This window comes from Onychomys torridus, chromosome 1 (assembly GCF_903995425.1).
Source record: "Onychomys torridus chromosome 1, mOncTor1.1, whole genome shotgun sequence".
NCBI lineage: Eukaryota > Metazoa > Chordata > Mammalia > Rodentia > Cricetidae > Onychomys > Onychomys torridus.
In genome coordinates this window covers 163,805,000-163,825,405 of record NC_050443.1, presented here as the reverse complement: position 1 = coordinate 163,825,405, position 20,406 = coordinate 163,805,000, and positions in this window count along the sequence as shown.

Sequence of the window (20,406 nt, the reverse complement as noted above, 5' to 3'; positions counted from 1 at the left end):
GTGAAAAAAAAGTCTTCCTCTTGGTTTCACTGACAACATAAAGAATGGATGTGGAGGCAGAGATCTCTCAGATTTAACAGAAGATCTGGAAACACATAAGTGCTCTGACTGTGTTAGCTTTCAGGGCATAAGGGACCATGCCTGGGTTCAAGGGGCTGTCCTCTGAGGATGACTATTATGGAAACTGTACGGACACCACTTAGAAGTGGGTTAATGGCTTTAATTTAAAATCTCATTTGCATAAGGCGGCCCCCCCAGGGGAAGGGAAGGATGTAACTTCAGTCTTGTAGGTACTGCCTCGATTATAGGCAACAGAAGGAAGTTGCCAAGCTCTGGGCAGATTTTAGTGATTCATTTTGTCTGTTCAAAAAAAAAAAACTAAGAAGAGCCAGGTACGTTGGTGTACACTCCTTTAATCCCAGAACCTGGGTATGGTGATATTTTATTTGTGCTGAAATGTGGTTTTATTTGTATGTTAATAAATAAAGTTGCTTGGGGGTCAGAGCTAATAGCAAGCCATAACAGAAGCCCGATGGTGGTGGTGCACACCTTTAATCCTGATCACATGACAGACAGGTCTCTGTGTGTTCAAGGACACCGCCAGCATGGTGACACACACCTTTAATCTCAATACCAACCATAGAGACCTGGAGGTCTGTATAGACAGGAAGTGATGAGGAGGTCATGTGGTTGAGTTTACAACCAATAAGAAGGCAGAACAGAAAGTCAATAAAAAGACAGACACACAGGAAGTAGGGCTCTTTCTGAGGGGTAGGATGGCAGCAGCAGTGAAGGGTAAGAAAGGGTTTTTAGTATCAGCTCTTAGCTACTGCTCTGACCTCTTGGGCTTTTAACTCTGCCCTTGGCTCTGTGTTTCTTATTTAATAAGACTGTTACATCTACATTTGGGAAGCAGAGGTAGATGGAGCTCTGAGGCCATGAGCAAAATAAGTCTTTCTTCCTGAGAATCACCTATGTGGGGTGTTTTGGTCACAGTGACAAAAGCCAACTACTCTATGTTCTGACTTGCCTGTTTTCACATCTGCTTCCCTCTCTGGACTGTGACCTCCAGAAAGCATGGACCTTGTCTTATTCCTCATGCAAGAAGACCTCTTGTGAGTTCACAAGACCTTCCCCTCCCTTAGCTAAAGCCCTTGAGTGAGGATGCTCTGGTTTCTGGACTTCATCATCCTTATAGCCAAGGCAGAGAAGCTAAGTGTGATGGTTTGAAAGAAAATGGTCCCCAAAGGAAGTGGCACTATTGGGAGGTGTGGTTTTGCTTCAGTAGGTGTAGCCTTGTTGGAGGAACTGTGTCACTGTGGAGGCAAGCTTTGAGGTCTCAAGTATGCTCAAGATACAACCCAGTGTTTTAGTCTACTTCCTGTTGCCTGAAAGATGTAGGAATCTCAGCTACTTCTCCAGCACCATGTCTGCCTGCACATTGTCATATCCCACCTGAACCTCTGAACTGTGAGCGATCCCCCCAATGAAATGTTTTTTCTTTATAAGAGTTTCTGTGGGGGCTGGAGAAATGGCTCAGTGGTTAAGAGCACTGACTGTTCTTCCAGAGGACCAGGGTTCAATTCCCAGCATCCACATGGCAGCTAACAACTGTCTGTAACTCCAAGATCTAACACACTCACACAAACATACATACAGGCAAAACACCAATGCACATAAAATAAAAATAAATTATTAAAAAAAAAAGAGTTTCTGTGGTCATGGTGTCTCTTCACAGCAATAAAAACCCTAACTAAGACACTAAGTGTGAGGGAAGGGACCCAGATTAGTCTCTGGCCAGACACTGTGCCCGGGTTCTTCTCCTGGATTTTCCTCAGTGATGCTGGATGACCAGGCCCAGCTCTGACTTCTGCAGTGCTGAGACCCATTCCTGTCCTGAGCGAGGTGAAGACTACTCTTCTCTTCCATGTGAGTTCTCATTGGAATATTTCCAAAGGAACTTTCAGAGAGACACCAGGAAAAACTAAAGTCAAGCAAGCAGAACATTTAGATCCACAGAAATAGGATGCAGATGTCTGATCCTAACTGGTCACTCCTGCTTAAGACAGAACATTCAAGAATCACTTTTTGAGCTAGATGTGATAGTACACACCTTTGATCCCAGCACTTGGGAGACAGAAGCATTTAGATATCTCTGAGTTCATGGTCAGCCTAGTGTAGTTAGAGTTTTCCTGCCAGGCCCACAGTCGCTCAGACTCAACCAAGTAAACACATAGAAACTTATATTGCTTATAAACTGTATGGCCGTGGCAGGCTTTTTGTTATCTACTTTTTTTTTTTTAAATCTTAAATTAACCCATTTTTGTTAGTCTATACTTTGCCACATGGCTTGTGGCTTACCGGTGTCTTTACATGTTGCTTCTCATGGCAGTGGCTGGCAGTGTGTTATCCAGATTTATAAATACATAGGTCAGATGGACAGGTAATCTTCAAACACTTCATGGACCTAGAGAATATGGCATTTAAATAACTTAGAATTCTGTTGACGTGAGACACAATTGCTCCTGGCAGCACCAATTTGATCCCGAGAAAACATTGGGCTTCTAAGACATTTCCATTTGGAAGTTTGTCTTCTTGGCACAAAATGGCCTACTGGGCAAAGAACTGCCCTTGCCTCAACTGCTGACAGTACAAATGCTGTCCTTTCTGGACAAGCAGGACACAAGGAAAGCAACCACTGTACTTTGCCAAGACAGGGTAAGATGGTCTTTCAGAATTCCTGCTTCTGAAAATGGTCTGTCAGATACTCTAGGCCTGTAGCCAATTTGAATGCACCAACGATGCTGAGAAACATTAGGTGACTGTCCAGGCTGCTAGCTGTCTCTGTCTACTCTTGCAAGACTCCCGAAAGTTGCTTGCGTCCTTCTCCCATTTCTCAGGTATTATTATATTCCTTCTCAGGTCTTTGATGAGGTTGAAGACTAGCAGTTATAGTTACAACTTAGTATATATACATATATAATATCTTAGATAGAATATATTAAGTATTAGACTCAGGTTCTTTAGGATAGGACACCTTTTGGAATGATCTTTGTAACATGCCACCTACCCATGCTCTAGACTTCCCTGGATTTTAGTATGTGTTTTTTGCTTGATATTGTTTGCACTTATAATTCCAACTTATCTAGGTCATTATCCCTCATTACTCTTGGACAATATTTGATAACCATCTCTTTGTATATAGTCTTGTATTAGGTTAGAACCTTCTTATTTAGACAAAAGGGGGAGATGTAGTGGGTAGCCATCCCAGCATTGGCCTGGAAGTTCCAACCCCCATTGAGGCTTCCAGGGCGGAGGAGGAAGCAGAAGACCCAGGATCGAGAGGAGGTCTTGCTATGGTTCTGGGACCCTGGACGCTGGAGGTAGACTGAGCAGAGTTCTCCAGAGAACACCACCAGACTGCGCCATACCATTCCCAGACCCTACAACCTATCCCTTCATTTGTAAGTTATGCCACTAAAAAAACCTCCCTTTTAACTACATGGAGTGGCCTTAATAATTTCACCAATAAGCCTAGTCTACATAGCAAGTTCTAGGCTAGCCAGGGCTACATAGTGAGACCCTGTCTCAAAAAAAAAAAAAATGTCACTTTCAGTTGGGGAGGTGGTAGTGGTGGTGGTGGCACACACCTTTGATCACAGCACTCAGAGGCAGAGGCAGGTGGATCTCTGTGAGTTCGAGGCCAGCCTGGTCTACAGAGTGAGTTCCAGAACAGCCAGGGCTACACAGAGAAACCCTGTCTCAAGAAAAAAAAGGGGGGAGGGGAGAAACCAATGTCACCCACATCATATAATTCAGAGAGTAGATAGTAGGTGCTATTATTATGTCCTCCTACTCTTTTTGTTTGTTTGTTTTTGTTTTTCAATACAGGGCCTCTGTGTATCCCTGGCTGTCCTAGGATCTCCTCCCCCCCCCCACCCTGCAACACACACACACACACACACACACACACACACACACACACCCCTTAAACAGTCTCTTGTATCCCCAGCTGGCCTTGAACTCTCTATGTAGCTGCCAATGACACTGAGGTTTGATCTTGCCCTGAGTTCTGGGACTAGAGGCCTGTGCCATCACACTATGTAGGTTTCATGTAATTCTCATTTTATAGATGAAGATACTGGGGCTTAGAGAAATCAGGAGCACTGTCCATGGTGCCACAACTAATAATTGAAACAAAACAAAACAAGGAAGGGAGGGCAGAATGGTAAGCAAACCCAAAGGGTACAGAAAAATGACCAAAGTACCATCTCGCTATCAGCATCGCTACCAACCTGGGGTTGGGGTGGTTCCCACAAAGGAGAGAGAAACCCTCTTCAGAGCAGAAAGGGTGCTGACACCTTGATCAAGGCTCTGCAGGCTTTTCTCTCCAGGTCCTGAAAGGCACCTTTGACCTGGACAGTTCTGCCAGGGACTGAGCTGGACTCAGAAGAGGTTCTGGGAGACAGGATCTGGCCCTTCTCTTTTCAGAGCCTCTAGAACCCGCTCCTAAATGAGAATGTCTTATCTCTCCCTAGCTGAATTCTGTAGCATGGGCATTCTTGATGGGAGTCCTTTGCAGAGAGCCATCCTGGTACCTAAGGGAAGGAACAAGGAGGAAAGATCGAATTCATAGCCTCCCCTCCCCACCTCCTCACCGCCCCACCCCCCCAAGTCTAGCAGCCAGCCATTCTCACCCCTGCTTCCCGGCAGGTTCTCACCTTCAGGCAAAGGCAGTAGATGGCAGGGCTGGGGAGCAGAATTTAAAACAACCCCGAGGGCACTGCAAATCCCCACCATTAGTATTTAGGGAATGTGAGTCCCAGAGGGGGGGCGGGGAGAGAGAGAGAGAGAGAGAGAGAGAGAGAGAGAGAGAGAGAGTAGGAGATGAAGACTGAGATGCTCAGAGATGCAGACAGAGATGGAGACATTACCAGGAGGGCTGCAGAGAGAGACAGGGGACAAGGCAAAAGGAAGGAAAAGAAAGGAGACAGGAAGGTGGGGAGAGGCAGAGAAAGGGGGGTGGGGAGGAGAGAGGCAGAGAGAGCCAGTTGCTTTATTCATGGCTGGTGATATTATAGACTGAGTGAAAATCACATTATCGTAATGGGAAAGTTAGAGTTGCTGAGATGATGCCCCGAAGCCTCAGCGCTGATTGGGGTGTGATTGCTATCTGTATTTATATGTAGAAAGCAAAGTTCACTGCCAGTTCAAGATGGTGGCGGCTGCTTTATGCAACATAATTCTTCAGTAGGGAGATGCCCGGAGCAAACAGAGCAAGCAAGCTGGGAGTAGGGATGTGAGCCCATCGGGAGTGAAGAGAGCAAACGCCTGAGCAGGCGCCGGAGAGAGCAGAGAGCGATAGAGCCTGGGGTGGAGCCCAGCAGAGCTCAGCTGCCAAGGATGGTGATGGGAGCCAGAGTGGAGCCAGGGCAGGTGGCTGGCCAGGGTGGACCATAATTATGGTGTGGGGTGGGGCGCTAAGGGGTGAAAAAACGCTGCCTCCTCCATCACCTGTTTTCTGGGCCATTCCAAGTTTGGCTGTGGCCTCAAATGCAGTGCTGGGGCTAGACCTTCAGAGGTCTCAGACCTAAGCTGGGCCTGATGGTTCAGGCCTGTAATACCAGCACTCCATGTCTGAAGCAGGAGGATTGCCAAGAGTGCAAGGCCAGCCTGGGTTACATAGTGAGTTCAAGACCAGATTGGCTACAGAATGAGACCCTGCTGAAAGGGAGGGAGGGAGGGAGGGAAGGAGGGAGGGAGGGAGGGAGGGGAGACAGAGACAGAACAAAACAGGGGAAGAGGGCCCGGAAGAATGGCTCAGTGATTAAGAGAACCAAATGATATTTCAAAGAAGTTTAACTGGATTCCCAGCACCAACACAATGATTCAGAACCCTCTGTAACTCCAGTTTCAGGGGGATTGATGCCCTCTTCTGGCCTCCCCGGGCACATCACATACCTGGCACATAGACATCCATGCAGGCAAAATAGCCATAAACATACAGTAAAAATGAATAACTATTTTTAAAAATGTATTTATTTTAGGTGTATGAGTGTTTTGTCTACATGTGTACCATCTATGTACCTGGTACCCAAGGAGTCAGAAGAAGTCATCAGATCCCCTGTAACTGGATTTATGGACAGTTCTGACCCACTATATGGGTGCTGGAAACCAAACCCAGGTCCCCTGCAAGAGTAGCAAGTATTCTTGATCACTGAGCTATCTCTCCAGCTCCAATAAGGTGTTGTTTAGTTGTTTTTTTGTTTTTAATTTTTCCAGACAGGATTTCTTTGTTGTTGTTGCATGTTTGTTGTTGTTTTTATAGAGACAGGGTTTCTCTGTGTAACAGCCCCAGCTGTCCTGGAACTCGCTCTGTAGACCAGGGTGACCTTGAACTCACAGAGATCCTCCTGCCTCTGCCTCCCGAGTGCTGGGGTTAAAGGCAAGTAAGCCTTAGACATGGCTGCAACTACATCTTTGACCCTCCCTCTGCCTGCACTATAAAATTCACTAATGCCAAGATGTACAACAAGATCAGAGAGCTAAATTGTATTTATTTATTTAGACAGGGTTTAAAATCTGAGCCTCCCCATTGCTGGGATTACAGGAATATACCTCAGCACCCATACTGAGGCTTTCTCCTCCTCAAAAGCTTTTCAGTTTTTCTTGGGAAAAAGAGGCAGGACTGACCTTGACTGTTACTCAGCACTCAGAGAGCCAGATAAAATGCAATTTCAGATATATACAAGTAAATCCTTAGTATAAGTAACCCTGTGCATTATTTGGGATAGACTTATATTTATTTATTTTATGTGTGTATGTGTGTGCTTGAATATAAGTCTGTGTATCCCCTGCATACAGGAGCCTGTGGAGGTCAAAAGGCATTGCATTCCCTGGACCTGGAGTTATAGATAGTTGTTAGCTGCCAGATGGAGGCTGAGCTGGGAACTGAACCCGGGTCCTCTGCAAGAGCAAGTGTTCTAAACCACTGAGCCACCTCTCTGGCCTCACTTAAACCTTTTTGAAAGTCTATTTGTTTATGTGGAACTCCGGTTTTCCTAGGAATCCTGTATTTTCATTTGTTAACTCTGGAACCCATGCCCAGTGATATGAAATTCTGTATTGATTTACTGAGGAATGCCATGCCCTGAGTGGAACTCACCACTTCACAGATATGTGGCTTTAAACCAGTTCTTAAGCTTCTAGACTCTCAATCTTTTTATTTCATCAGGAGATGATAATACCTACCTCATTTGATGAGGCGTATCATTTAAAATGCCGCTATGAACATAGTTGAGCAAGTGTCCTTGTGGTATGCTTGAACATCCTGTGGGTATATACCCAAGAGTGGTATCATTGGGTCTTGAGGTAGATTGACTCCCAACTTTCTGAGAAACCGCCATACTGATTTCTAAAGTGACTGTACAAGTTTGCACTCCCACCAACAGTGGAACAACTGAACCAAGGTCAAAGGAACTCACAAACTTTATACTGACAGCTGAGGAACCTGCATGGGACCAGACTAGACTCTCTGCATATAGGAGATAGTTGTGTAGCTGGGTCTGTTTGAGGGGCCCCTGACAGTGTGATCAGGATCTATCCCTGGTGCATGAGTCGGCTTTCTGGATCCCATTACCTATGGTCAGACACCTTGTTCACCCCTGATGAAGCAGGGAGGGGCTTGGTCCTGCCTCAACTCAATGTACCAGGCTTAGCTGTCCCCCCATGGGAGAACTTAGCCTGTTGGGGGAGGGGAGGAGTGGTGGAGGGAGGTGGGGGAGTGGGAGGAGGAATGAGAGGGGAATCTGTGGTTGATATGTAAAATGAATAAAAAATAACTTAAAAAACAATAAATAAAATGCTGCTCTGGGCTAACAGGTGTAGCTCAGGGTTCGAACACTTAGCAAGTATGTGTGAGGCCCTGATTCCATCTAAGTCACCTTTTCTTCCTTTCCCATCTCTATCCCAGGCTGTGAGGAAATAGGGTAAAAAGGCTTGTGGCAGGCTTCCTGGCAGCTGCAGCCTGAATGGGGCATCCCATGGCAGACCTGGTCGTAAGATGGGCCCCTCTCTGGTAGAGGCTCGACCCACATGTTTGGCTGAGAGTTTTAGAAAGCCCTGTTCAAGAATGAGAACCTGGGTGTGTGGTACTTCACACCTGTAATTCCACCACTGAGGGTCCCTGGGTCCTGCTGACCAGCCAGCCTTGCCCACTTGGTGAGAGTTGTAGGCCAGTGAAAGACTGTGTCTAAAAAGAATATTGTTTGAGAAACGACACCCAAGGCTGTTCTTTGGCCTCCACATGCATTCACACACACATATGTATACACACCTGCACACGTGACCAGAGACACACAAAATTAAGTTGAAAGTCATTCTCAACTACATAATGAATTTGAAGACAGCCTGAGTTCCATGATCTCCTGTCTCAAATATAAAACGAAGGGCCAGTGAGATGGTGCAACAGAGAAAGAGCTTGTCACCAAGTCCAATAACTGGAGTTAGACCCCTGGGACACACATGGTGGAGGTAGTGGCAGGTTCTTCTCTGTCCTCCACACATAAGTAAATAGCTATATTATTTTTTTTGGTTTTGGTTTGTTTGATGTGTGTGTGTGTGTGTGTGTGTGTATGTGTGTGTATACCTTTTATTTTATATTCATTGGTGTTTTGCCTACATGTAGGTCTGTGTGAGGGTTTCAGAAGCACTGGAACTGGAGTTTAAATAGCTATATTCTTGTTCTTTCTGTTGGCCCATCTGTCTCTAGCCACAGGATCACTGAACAGAGATAACGCCCATACAGAAATACATTCATGGCTGGAGAGATGGCCAGGTGGTTAAGAGCACTGGCTGCTCTCCCAGAGGACCTTGGTTCAATTCCTAGCACCCACATAACAGTTCACTGTCTGTAATTCCAGTTATAGGGGATCTGGCACACTCACACAGACATACATTCAGGCAAAACACCAATGCACATAAAATAAAAATAAATTAAAAAAAAAAAAAAGAAATACACTCACTCACAAGGATGCAAGAAATCCTTTGTGTTCAAACCGCTGTTGGACTCCCAGGAAGCAAGGGTCTGTAAGAAAAGCATAGAGACTTTTCTAAGAAGCTGCAAACCCCCTTTCTGACTTGCTGCCACCTCTTCCCAGCCTCTAACCCCCTGCTTCTCCCTCCATGATCACACCATCCTTCCTCTACCCCCTCCCTGATATAGGACATTGTAGATCTAAAGGGCATGATGGAAGTGGTATGATTGATGGTCAGGATTCTCTGCATAGCTAAGCCCAGGACAGAGCCAATGCACATCTGGCCTCAGGACATGCTTCTCCTACTTTGGAGTTGTTGGGAAAGAGAAGTGATTTTCATTTTCCCTCTTTAAGAATCACCTTTCGGGGGTTGGGGATTTAGCTCAGTGGTAGAGTGCTTGCCTAGCAAGCACAAGGCCCTGGGTTCGATCCTCAGCTACACACACACACACACACACACACACACACACACACACACACACACAAAGAATCACCTTTCACTTTCACTCTAGTGATCTGGTGTGGGCCTTATCGTCTCTACTCAGTCACCAACAAAAACTTCAGGAATTCCACCAAAGATCCTGAAGGTCACTGTCCTGCAAAGGTCAGCCTCTTCCTGAGAGGCAAGGGCCGTGTCTGACAAGGAAGATCCACATCTTCCTTAGCTTTGATGCCCGGATGTGACTTTCAGTCCTGGTGGTTTAAGTCCAGGAGTATCAGTTGTTATATGCACCATCAAGAAGTATGGAGACCATTTCCCAAGAAACATCTGGGCATCCCCCAACCTCCCTGGGCTGCTCTCCTGGAAACCACGTGTCCTGGTTAGAGATACTACTGCTGTGATGAAACTCAATAACAAAAAACAAGCTGGGGAGGAAAGGGTGTGTTTGGCTTACTCTTCCACATCATAGTCCATCATTGAAGTCAGGACAGGAACTCAAACAGGGCAGGAACCTGGAGGTAGAAACTTACTCAGAGGCCATGGAGGGGGTGTTGCTTACTGGTTTGCTTCTCATGATTTGCTCAGCCTGCTTTGCTATAGAATCCAGGACCCAGCCTAGAGATGGTACCACTCACCATAAGCTGGGTCCTCCCGCCATCAATTCCTAATTAAGAAAATACCCTACAGGCTTGCCTACAGCTCAATCTTTGTTATTTTTAATTAAAATTTTCCATTTATTTTATATCCTGACCACAGTTTTCCCTCCCTCCTCTCCTCCCATTTCCTCCCTGGGCCTCACCTCTGTGCCCTCCTCCCCCCCCCCCCCCCCCAATCCACTCCTCTTCTGTTTCTGTTCAGAAAAGAGGCAGGGCTCTCATGAGTGTCAACAAAGCATGGCATATCAAGTTGAGGAAGGACTAAGCTCCCTCCCTTGTATCAAGGCTGGGCTAGGCAACCCAGTATGAGGAATAGGTTCCCAAAAGCCAGTTCAAGCATGAGGGACAGGCCCTGAGCCCATCGCTAGGAGTCCTACAATTAGACCAAGCTATATAACTGTCACACATATGTAAAGGGCCTAGGTTGGTCCCATGAAAGCTCTCTAGCCCTACAGCCCAATCTTATGGAGGCATTTTCTCAGTTGCATCATCCTCTCAGATGACTCTAGCCTGAGTCAAGTTGACATAAAACTAGCCAGCACATCAGGCTAATAAGATGTCCCACTGACCCCAGAAGGGTCTGGGGTGAAGATCAGCATATGGGACTTCTCCATGCTCATTCTAATCTACTCTGTTTTTGGCTATCAGGCTAGAACCTAGGAAACCTCTTCTGGGGTTGAAGCATTTCAGCAAAACAGAAGCATGTTGTTGTGGAATATTAGTTGAAGATGTGTTACATTCATTTATGCTGTGGAATATTTGTTAAATGATGCAAAGATGTGTTGCATTCTTTTAAGTTGCATTTGTTTAGCTTTGTGAAGCTGTGATACTTTGCCTGTCTAAAACACCTGATTGGTCTAATAAAGAACTGAACGGTCAATAGCAAGGCAGGAGAGAGAAATAGGTGGGGCTGGCATGCAGAGAGAATAAATAGAAGAAATAAAGAGAAGAAGAGAAGAAAGGAGGCGGAGAGGAGGAAGCAGCCACACAGCAAGCCACTGAATAAGAAGGAAAGAAAGGTATATAGAATAGAGAAAGTTAAAAGCCCAGAGGTAAAAGGTAGATGGGATAATTTAAGAAAAACTGGCTAGAAACAATCCAAGCTAAGGCTGGGCACTCATGAGTAAGAATAAGTCTCCATGTATTTATTTGGAAGTGAGTGGAGGGCCCCCAAAAAAACAAAGAGTGAAAAAGCAAAACACAAACAAACAACCTACAGCATGTCAGTCCGTTGCCATCAATAATAATTTATGGCCTTCTAAATGTTTGTTTATTCCCATAGGTTTGTGATGCTCTTAAACTTGATCACATGATCTTTTTGTGGTGGGAAGCGGTGAGTGCAAAGACTCCTAACCAACCAAAATTCTGATAATTTGTAACTGTAATTACTCAACCCTGAAATAAAGACCTCTATATCATTCCCCGGCCCCAACAAGGCTCGGAGCACATGTCGAGAAGCTGGCAGGAAGAGTATGAGAGCCAGAGAATGGAAGGAGAGCTGTGAAATGCTGTGCTCTGGACATGACACAGAAGTTGGACTCATGAAGTCACAGCAGCAGTGGTTGTCTGCACAAGACCTGTATAAAATCAAGCCAGTCAAAATTCCAGCATGGTGGAAGAGGGGCCCACAAGGCCCCACCTCTAGCTGAGCAGCTGTTAGCCATAGATGCTTCTGCACACGGTGGGGGAATTTCTCTCTAAGGATGTGGTCACTGGTATGTTCATTTCCCAGTGGATGCTCTCACACACATTGGCATATGGGCAACACTAACTGAACTCAGTTACAAAAACAAAACAAAAAAACCAACCAAACAAAAAGACCTCAAAAACAAAACAAAACAAGAACTCAAAACCCAGAACAGAACAAAACAGCCCAGGAAGTCTAGCAGGGCAGAGGTGGAATTGCAGGGGAAGAATGGGGATGGATATGACGAAAATACATTGTGAGGTCTGGCAAGATGGTTCAGCAGTTAAGAAGTTAAGAGCAGGGGCTGGAGAGATGGCTCAGAGGTTAAGAACACTGGCTACTCTTCCAGAAGTCCTGAGTTCAATTCCCAGCAACCACATGGAGGCTCTTCTGGTGTGCAGGCATATATCCAGGCAGAATACTATACATCATAAAAAGTAAATAAATCTTAAAAAGAAGAAGGAGGAGGAGGAAGAGGAGGAGAAGGAGGAGGAGGAGGAGGAGGAGGAGGAGGAGGAGGAGGAGGAGGAAGAGGAGGAGGAGGAGGAGAGCAGTTGTTGCTCTTCCAGATGATTCAGATTTGGTTTACAGTATCCATATGAAGATTCATAACCATCCTTAGCTCCAGTTCCAGGGGATTCAATGACCTCTTCTGACCTTCATGGATCATGCAGGCAAAACAATCACATGAAAATTTTTTTTAAGATTTATTATGTATACTACATGTATGACTGCAGGCCAGAAGAGGGTACCAGATCTCATTACTGATTGTTGTGAGCCACCACGTGGTTGCTGGGAATTGAACTCAGGATCTCTGGAAGAGCAGTCAGTGCTCTTAACCTCTGAGCCATCTCTCCAGCCCCACACACATGAAATTTTAAAAATCAAATGAAAAATGAAAAATATACTGTAGACATATATAAAATTCTCAACACATTAATACAAATATAGTATTTTTTAATTATTTGTGGTGATTTGAATGAAAATGGTCACCATAGACTCACAGGGAGTAGCAATATTAGGAGGTATGGCCTTGTTGGAGGAAGTGAGTCGCTGGGGGTGGGCTTTGGGGTTTCAAATGCTCAAGCCAGGCCCAATGTCTCTGTCTTCCTGCTGCCTTCTGATGCAGAGGTAGAACTCTCAGGTCCTTCTCCAGCACCATGTCTGCCTGAAGCCATGCTTCCCACCGTGATGACAATGGACTAACCTCTGAACTGTAAGCAGCCCCAATTAAATGCTTTCCTTTACAAGAGTTGCTGTGGTCACGGTGTCTTTTCACTGCAATAGAAATTCTAACTAAGACATTCTTGAAATCTTGTAGTGAAGTTTGGGTGATTGGATAGAGTGGTCTATGTTCCTCCCCCCTCTTTTTTCCTCACTATAGATAATACTGCTTATCATCAACAGTTTGTCAAGGCAAAGCTGCCCATAAGGAATGAAAGCCCAGTTTCACAGAGCTGGACCTGAGTGTGGAAGGGACACAGGATAAGGCTTCTAGTCTTTCTTATAGGTACAGAGGAAGAGGATGAATGTGGGCCATTTTCAGGACAGGAGGCTTGGCTGGTCAGTCACTCCTTTAGTGTCCTCTGAGTTCCCGTTTATGACCCATTTGGGCTTGTTTCTGATCAGCATGGTGGGACTTATGTCTGTGATCCCTAGAATCAGCAAGAGAAAGTAAGGTTTGGAGAACGTTCTACTTGTAAAGGGAAAGATGTCACATCTGCTCCAACCTACCACCCCACCCCCATCGGAGAGAAAACAGCCTCGTGCCCTTGGGACAAAGGAAAGGACTGATCTGTCAAAACTGGAGGCAGGATAAAATGACCCCTGCGTGTCAAAAAAGCGTCTCTGGGGAAATGTCACTCTGCTTCCCTGGAGGCCCCACCCCCAGATGGCTAACTTGGAAATCTACACGCCTCCTGTCGTCCTCCTCTCCCATGTCCAACACACACACACACACACACACACACACACACACACACACACACACACTCACATCCCTTAATTGTGTCCGGGGCTTTTCACAGCATTAATTAATCATATTTAGGGCTGTTTCCAGCTGTTGCTGAGGGAAAGAAGGTCCCATATGCCTGTGACTTAGAGTAAATCCAGTCAGATGGAGGAATTCTTTGATTCTGCAGAGGCTGAGTATGGGAAAGCCACTTCTAATCCCACAGCCTCCTAGACCCCCACCTGCCACCTCCCCCATCATTGCCCTCAGAAACTGATCTGGGCTGGAAAAGGGAGGCGGGGTGCTGCAGAGGAGCCCAGGGCTGGGGGTGCTGAGCTGGCTGCCTGGACCCTGCCTGAATGGCTAAGGGTTGGCAGGAGTCTGAGGCTGAGGCCTGGTGCTGACTTGCAAATTCTGCCCAGTGCTTGGGCCTTTAGAGGGCTTCAGGGAGCCCAGTGGCTCTTGTATAGCCATTGGGTCCAAGAGTTATTCCAGGAGGCTGAGCCTGGGCTAGTCAAAGCAGCACAGCATGTGGGCATGACTGACCTAATTACAGCTCAGCACTGCCGAGGTGTGAGCAGAGCAAGGGCCTCTTCCATCTGCTTTCTGCTGGGCTGTGACTTCTCCCAAAGCCCCTGCAGAACCTCTCAGTTCTCAGGCTTTCCTGTGTCTCCAGTTCTGGGTCTGTGTTTCTCTGCCTCTTCCTGGCACTCTAGAACTTACTTTCAGGCTTTCACTGATCTCTGGGATCCCAGGGCACCACCACTTACCTTCACAAAGCCTTAAAGAAGTGTGTCGTGCGGGGCTTGGTGGCTCACACCTTTAATCTCAGCGCTCAGGAGGCAGAGGCAGGAGGATCTCTGTGAGTGCGAGGCCAGCCTGGTCTACAAAGAGAGTTCCAGGACAGCCAGGATTGTTGTACAGAAAAACTCTGTCTTGAAAATCAAAACAAACAAACAAAACAACAGCAAAAAGGATGGAAGAAAGGAAAAGGAATTGTAATAAGAGGAGGGGCCAGCCCAGCTGGTAACAAAGCCCTCAATTCTTTGGTTAATGTTGGTAGTTCATTAGGTCCTCCAATTGAGTAAATACACCCGAGGCAGCTGCTGACGACTGTGGCAGCAAAGGGACTGTCTCAGTCTTGTAGACCCGAATATTGGGGGGTCCCCAAGGTAAAAGGTGAGAGGATTATAGGAAGGTCAAGGAGAAATCAAGCAGTCATTACCCTAGCCTCTCCCCGTGATGACCTCATCCCAGCACACCCTCTTGTTGAGGCCTTCTGGGTCCTGGCCTAACTGGGCCTAAATAATTGAGAAGGCCATTATAGCCTTGCTGTTTCCTCACTGTCAAGTGTAAACGCTGCACTGGTTGGGTGGGGAGATGGGGCTAATTTGAATTGATAATAGGAAACGCAGGGAAAAGTCATCTATAGTGAGTGAGGAGCGAGCGATCCCCGAGCAGATGCTAAATCTTGTATAATGAAAGAATCTGCCGATGTCAATTATGTACGAGCGTCTTTGCAGTGGTTAGAGGCGGTGGGCGGGTGAGGGAACGGAGGGCTGGGTGCATCCCATAAACCCAAACACCCATCAAAGGCTCATACATATGGAGTGGCGGAGATTACGGCATAAATTTGAATGTTATGAATGTGCATGAGGGACAGGCAGGAAGCCCACCTCATAAGGGTAGGAAAGGGACCTTTTTTTTTCAGTGCTTTTGTCCCCACAGTCCCTCCTCAGCTGTCTCCTCTGTCTCGGCTGTGCCCTCTCTGTACCCAGTCGTGTCCAGGATGAGAAAGAAAGGATGTGGGAGCTGTGGACAGAGAAGGGTCAGCTATGCCTCTGGGACCTAGGTGTAAATTCTTGGGAGTTTGGCTGCCGAGCTATCCTTGACCCACTAAGAGAGCAAATTATCTCTGATTGGAAAGGATGAAAGGAAGACCAGCATAGACAGTGGCATCCACTCTAGAATGGCAGAGGTCATCTCCTTATCTCCCTCTTTTCTTGCACTACTAGGAACTGAACCCAGGACCTCAGACACACTAGTTAAGAATTCTACCACTGAGTTACCTCCCAGGCCCTAGTGTGGGCAGAGGGATCCTGGAAGACAGCCTGGAGGAGGAAATCACCATTTGCTACAGAGGGGACAAATGGTTCAGAAGGACAATGGGGGGGGTACATGTTCTGTTCCTCGGTACAAGATCACACCACACATGGGGAGCGTGTGAGCGTGTACACACACACACACACCCTGGAACAGGACTCAGACCCCTCCATTGGTTCCCAGCCTGCAGCTGCTCCCAGAGCAGACTCTGTGATTTGTAGAGCAGGCCACCCAGGGACTTTAATCTTCACCGTGACAAATGCAATAAAAGGAACAATTTGGAGATCAGAGCTAAGGAAGACACATTTACAAACCCTTCCCCAAAGGTTGGATGGGGCTGTCACCATGTGATTTGTGCAGGAGATGAAGCAGGGAGGGGCGAGGGGGAGACAGAGAGCTGGAGAAGGCGGCTGGGAAGAGGAAGCGTCCTGTCACTCCTCACCCTCTGCTGGATCACAGGGGGCTGGGCTAAGTGAGCTAGGGGAGGGCCAGACCCATGGGCAGCTTCTGCCTCCTCCCCATCATGACCAAGGAGCACAACTCAATTACCCCAGAAACATGAAGCTTCAGAGATTCATCTCAGCAGTTCTAGGAGGGGGTAAGAAGAGTGGGGACAGAGGCTGAAGGAGGAAGACAGACAGGCAGAGGCACAGCGGAAAAGGCATTGTAATAGAAAGCAACACCACAAGCTTTGAAAGAAGCACCCCCCAAGCCCCAGTCTGCAAGGAAAATGGAGGGGGGTTCCCAGCCTATCCCATAGGCCTGACAGGATCGAACATAGAGCAAACTCCACAATGAGGCCCGATCTCTGACAAACGGTTGGGTTAGGCAGGCAGATCAGCGGGGAGCTGCAGGGGATGAGGTCAGATTGGGGTCTAAGAAGTAGGCTGGGGGGTAACTTAAGGTGATGGTAGTGGCATCAGGGACCTAGGGCCTTCTCCACTCCTCTATCTGCAAAACAGTGCTAGGCCAGATGGTTGGGTAGGCGGCTGTCTGCCTTCTGTCTTGGATTCTCTGAGACTCGGGTTCCTTGTAACAAAGGACAGGTGACACAGTAGGAGAGATCAGTCTGCTCCCCTCTCACCACCTGCCTCTGGTTGTGCTGGTCACTAGGGACACATGACCTTGTTCTGCTGAGGTTTCAATTCTGCTAAGCAGAGTTCTGTCCACTCTGCTGGGTTAAGTTCAAAGTAACTCCCTGGCTTTTCTATGTTCTCCAGAACTTGATCATTCTTACTTCCCTTTTGGCCTCAAACCAAGGCTACCTGTCCTTCCCCGCCCCCTAACCTTGAACTGGAGATGGTCTCTGCCCCAGGATCTAACTGCAGCTTTGAGATTCTTTTTAGTTCCCTAGCTTTGCCGACAACTGAGATGTCTCCCTGACCTGCATCCTCTTCTCTCCTAACTGTCCTTCTTCTCTACCTGTCTTTGATCTTCCCAAGATCCGTTTTCAATGAGACTGAGGGACCAGGGTGCCATGCCTCGGGGAGAGTACTGCTTCTAAGCTGAGGCATTTAAGGTCTTCTCCATGTCATTGCCACCCAGTGCTAGCTGACCCCCTCAAACACAGGACTGTCTTCCTGGGCATCTCCAGGGCCAGACCCAGTCCCTGTACCCAAGGAAGTAAGTCTGGCAAGTGTCTAAATGGGGGTGGGGAAGAAGAGACATCAGAAGTAAACCTTCCTAGGGAGGAGTGGGGGTGTACTACTTGAACAGATATAGAAATGACCCAAGGAGCACAAGGAAGCTGCCCCAGGTAGACTGACCCTATCTAGGCACAAGGTCCCCAAGATAATGAGAGTTGATAAGTTTGAAGATTGGGAGAATGGCCACAGACGGAAGTATGGTTTTTGTTTGTTTGTTTGATTGAAAGAAAGCACTGCTCAGGAATGAATAGAGGGGACTGGAGACTGAGTTGAGAACAGCCCAGCTTTCCCAAGGCATCTCTCTTCAGAGAAATGTACTGCAAGTGTGAAAACTCCAAACCACATGAATCCCTCCACACGGGCTCCATAGCAGAGAAAGGATTTGAAGGGACTGCACAGCTAAGAGCTGAACGGGGCAGTTCCCATGGTCCTCTGCTGCCTCCCTCTGGAGAGGGCAGGAGGGGAGCTCCACCCTCCTTTTGGCCTGGTTCAGCTCCTCCAGTTTTCTCTTCACTGCACCTGCCCCACCCAGCTGCTGGATTTCTCCCTGTGCTCTCAGATGCAGGATTAAGGATCTCCAGAGAAACAGACGTGATTGAGATGGGAGGGTAGGAGAAAGGAAAGGAAAGGATGGGGGCATTGATTTATGATGATGAAGGATTGGCTCACAGATCATGGAAGCTGAGAAGTACCGAGATCTGTCATCTGTGAGCTGTCACCAGCAGAGCTGATGGCATAGTTCCAGTCCCAAGAACTAGTGGGTGAATGACTGGTGAGGGTCCTGGCAGAGGTCTGAAGGTCCAAGAACCAGGAATGCCATATCCCAGGGCAGAGCTTGGTCTTCCTCTGCTCTTAGTTCTGTTCAGGCCTTCAGTGAATTGGATGTTGCCCACTCACTTGAGTGAGGGAAGATCTTCCTTCTAGAATCCTAATGACCAAAAGTTAACATTGGGGACACCCTCACAGTCACATCCAGAAATAACATTTTATCACTATATCTTTGTCCAAGTTGATGTAGAAAATTAACCATTTCAGACATCATCTTCACATCTAACCAATTCTTTCTGATTGCCCCACCCCATCCCCATTCTAGAGAAGGCAATAGATAAAAAGTTAGTTAGCCACTGGGCATGATAGCTCATGCCTTTGATACCAGCATTCAGGAGATAGAGGCAGGCAGATCTCTGTGAGTTCAAGGTCAGCCGGGTCTACATAGTGAGTTCCAAGACAATCATACCCCCCTCCAAAAAAAAAAAAAAAAGGGAAAAGAAAGAAAGAAAAGAAAAACGTGGTGTGTGTGTGTGTGGGGGGGGAGAAACGCAGGCCTTTGTAGCCCAGCAGTGGTGGCACACACCTTTAATCCCAGTGCTCGGGAGGCAGAGGCAAGCAGATCTCTGTGAGTTCTAGGCCAGCCTGGTCTACAAAGTGAGTTCCAGGATTGCCAAAACTGTAACACAGAGAAACCCTCTGGAAAAAAAAAAAAGGCAAAACCAAAACAAACAAACAAAACAACAACACAACAAAGTGAGCTAGCAAATGAGCAAAGGGGTTTTGGACTCAGGAGCCTTCTCTATTCCCTAGCTTTCCTCCTCAGAGAGGGAAGGGACACTGCCCTGACTAAACAGCACTCCCACTCCCCAAGGATGGGCTAGAGACCAAGGGGAGAGGAGAGACCTAAGAATCAACCTGTGGCCTCCACCTTGCCCTAAAGCCTTTGCCCAGGGCTAACCCCTGTCAGGCCAACCCCAGTCCCAATCCCAGATGGGAGGGATACTAATGGTAACTCATCATGCTCTAGGGTCTCCTCCCTTTATCCTGCTATAGGATTTATCCTAGCTGAGTGACCCCTGACCCCAACTCTGCTCACTTCCTCTGAGTTTAGTGCATCTCTAAGGGCCTTAAATCCAAGATTGTAGTAGAAGGAACAGGCCGGAAATGGCAAGGAGTCATGTGGGTGTTAGGGGACATACTGCTCCATGCCCAAGTCCTCAGATTTTGTCCAGCAGTCCTGGTGGAAGGGAAACTAACAAAGAGTCAAGGAGAAAGTCAGCCTGGGTCTTTCTCCTTGAGTTCATACTTATTTAACAGGTTACTCTGATCCAATTTGAAGCACATTATTTTAAAAGATTTATTTTATTTTTTGAGACAGGGTTTCTCTGTGTAGCCCTGGCTGTCCTGGAACTCACACTATAGACCAGACTGACCTCGCCTCTCACCTCTGCCTCCTGAGTGCTGGAATTAAAGATGTATACCACCTTTCTCCGGTTTATTTACTTATTTGTTTGTTTGTTTGTTTTTAAAGATTTATTTATTTATTATGTATACAGAAGAGGGCGCCAGATCTCATTACAGATGGTTGTGAGCCACCATGTGGTTGCTGGGAATTGAACTCAGGACCTCTGGAAGAACAGTCAGTGCTTTTAACCTCTAAGCCATCTCTCCAGCCCCTGGTTTATTTATTTTTAAGACAGAATCTCACTCTGTAGCCCTGGTTGGCCTGAAACTTGCTATGTAACCAGACTGTCCTTGAACTCACAGAATGCTTGGATTAATTTTTCTAAAACTTATTTGTACACACACACACACACACACACACACACACACACACACACACACATTCCCACAGAGGCCAGAGGCATCAGATCTTCCTGGAATTGGAGTTAGAGGCAGTAGTGGGTTTCCCAATGTAGATCCTGGGAACTGAACTCAGGTCCTCTACAAGAATAGTGTGTGGGGGCTGGAGAGATGGCTCAGTGGTTAAGAGCACTGACTGCTCTTCCAGAGGACCTGGATTCAATTCCCAGCACCCACAGGGCATCTAACAACTGTTTGTAACTCCAAGATCTGACATATATGCAGGTAAAACACCAATGTACATAAGAATAA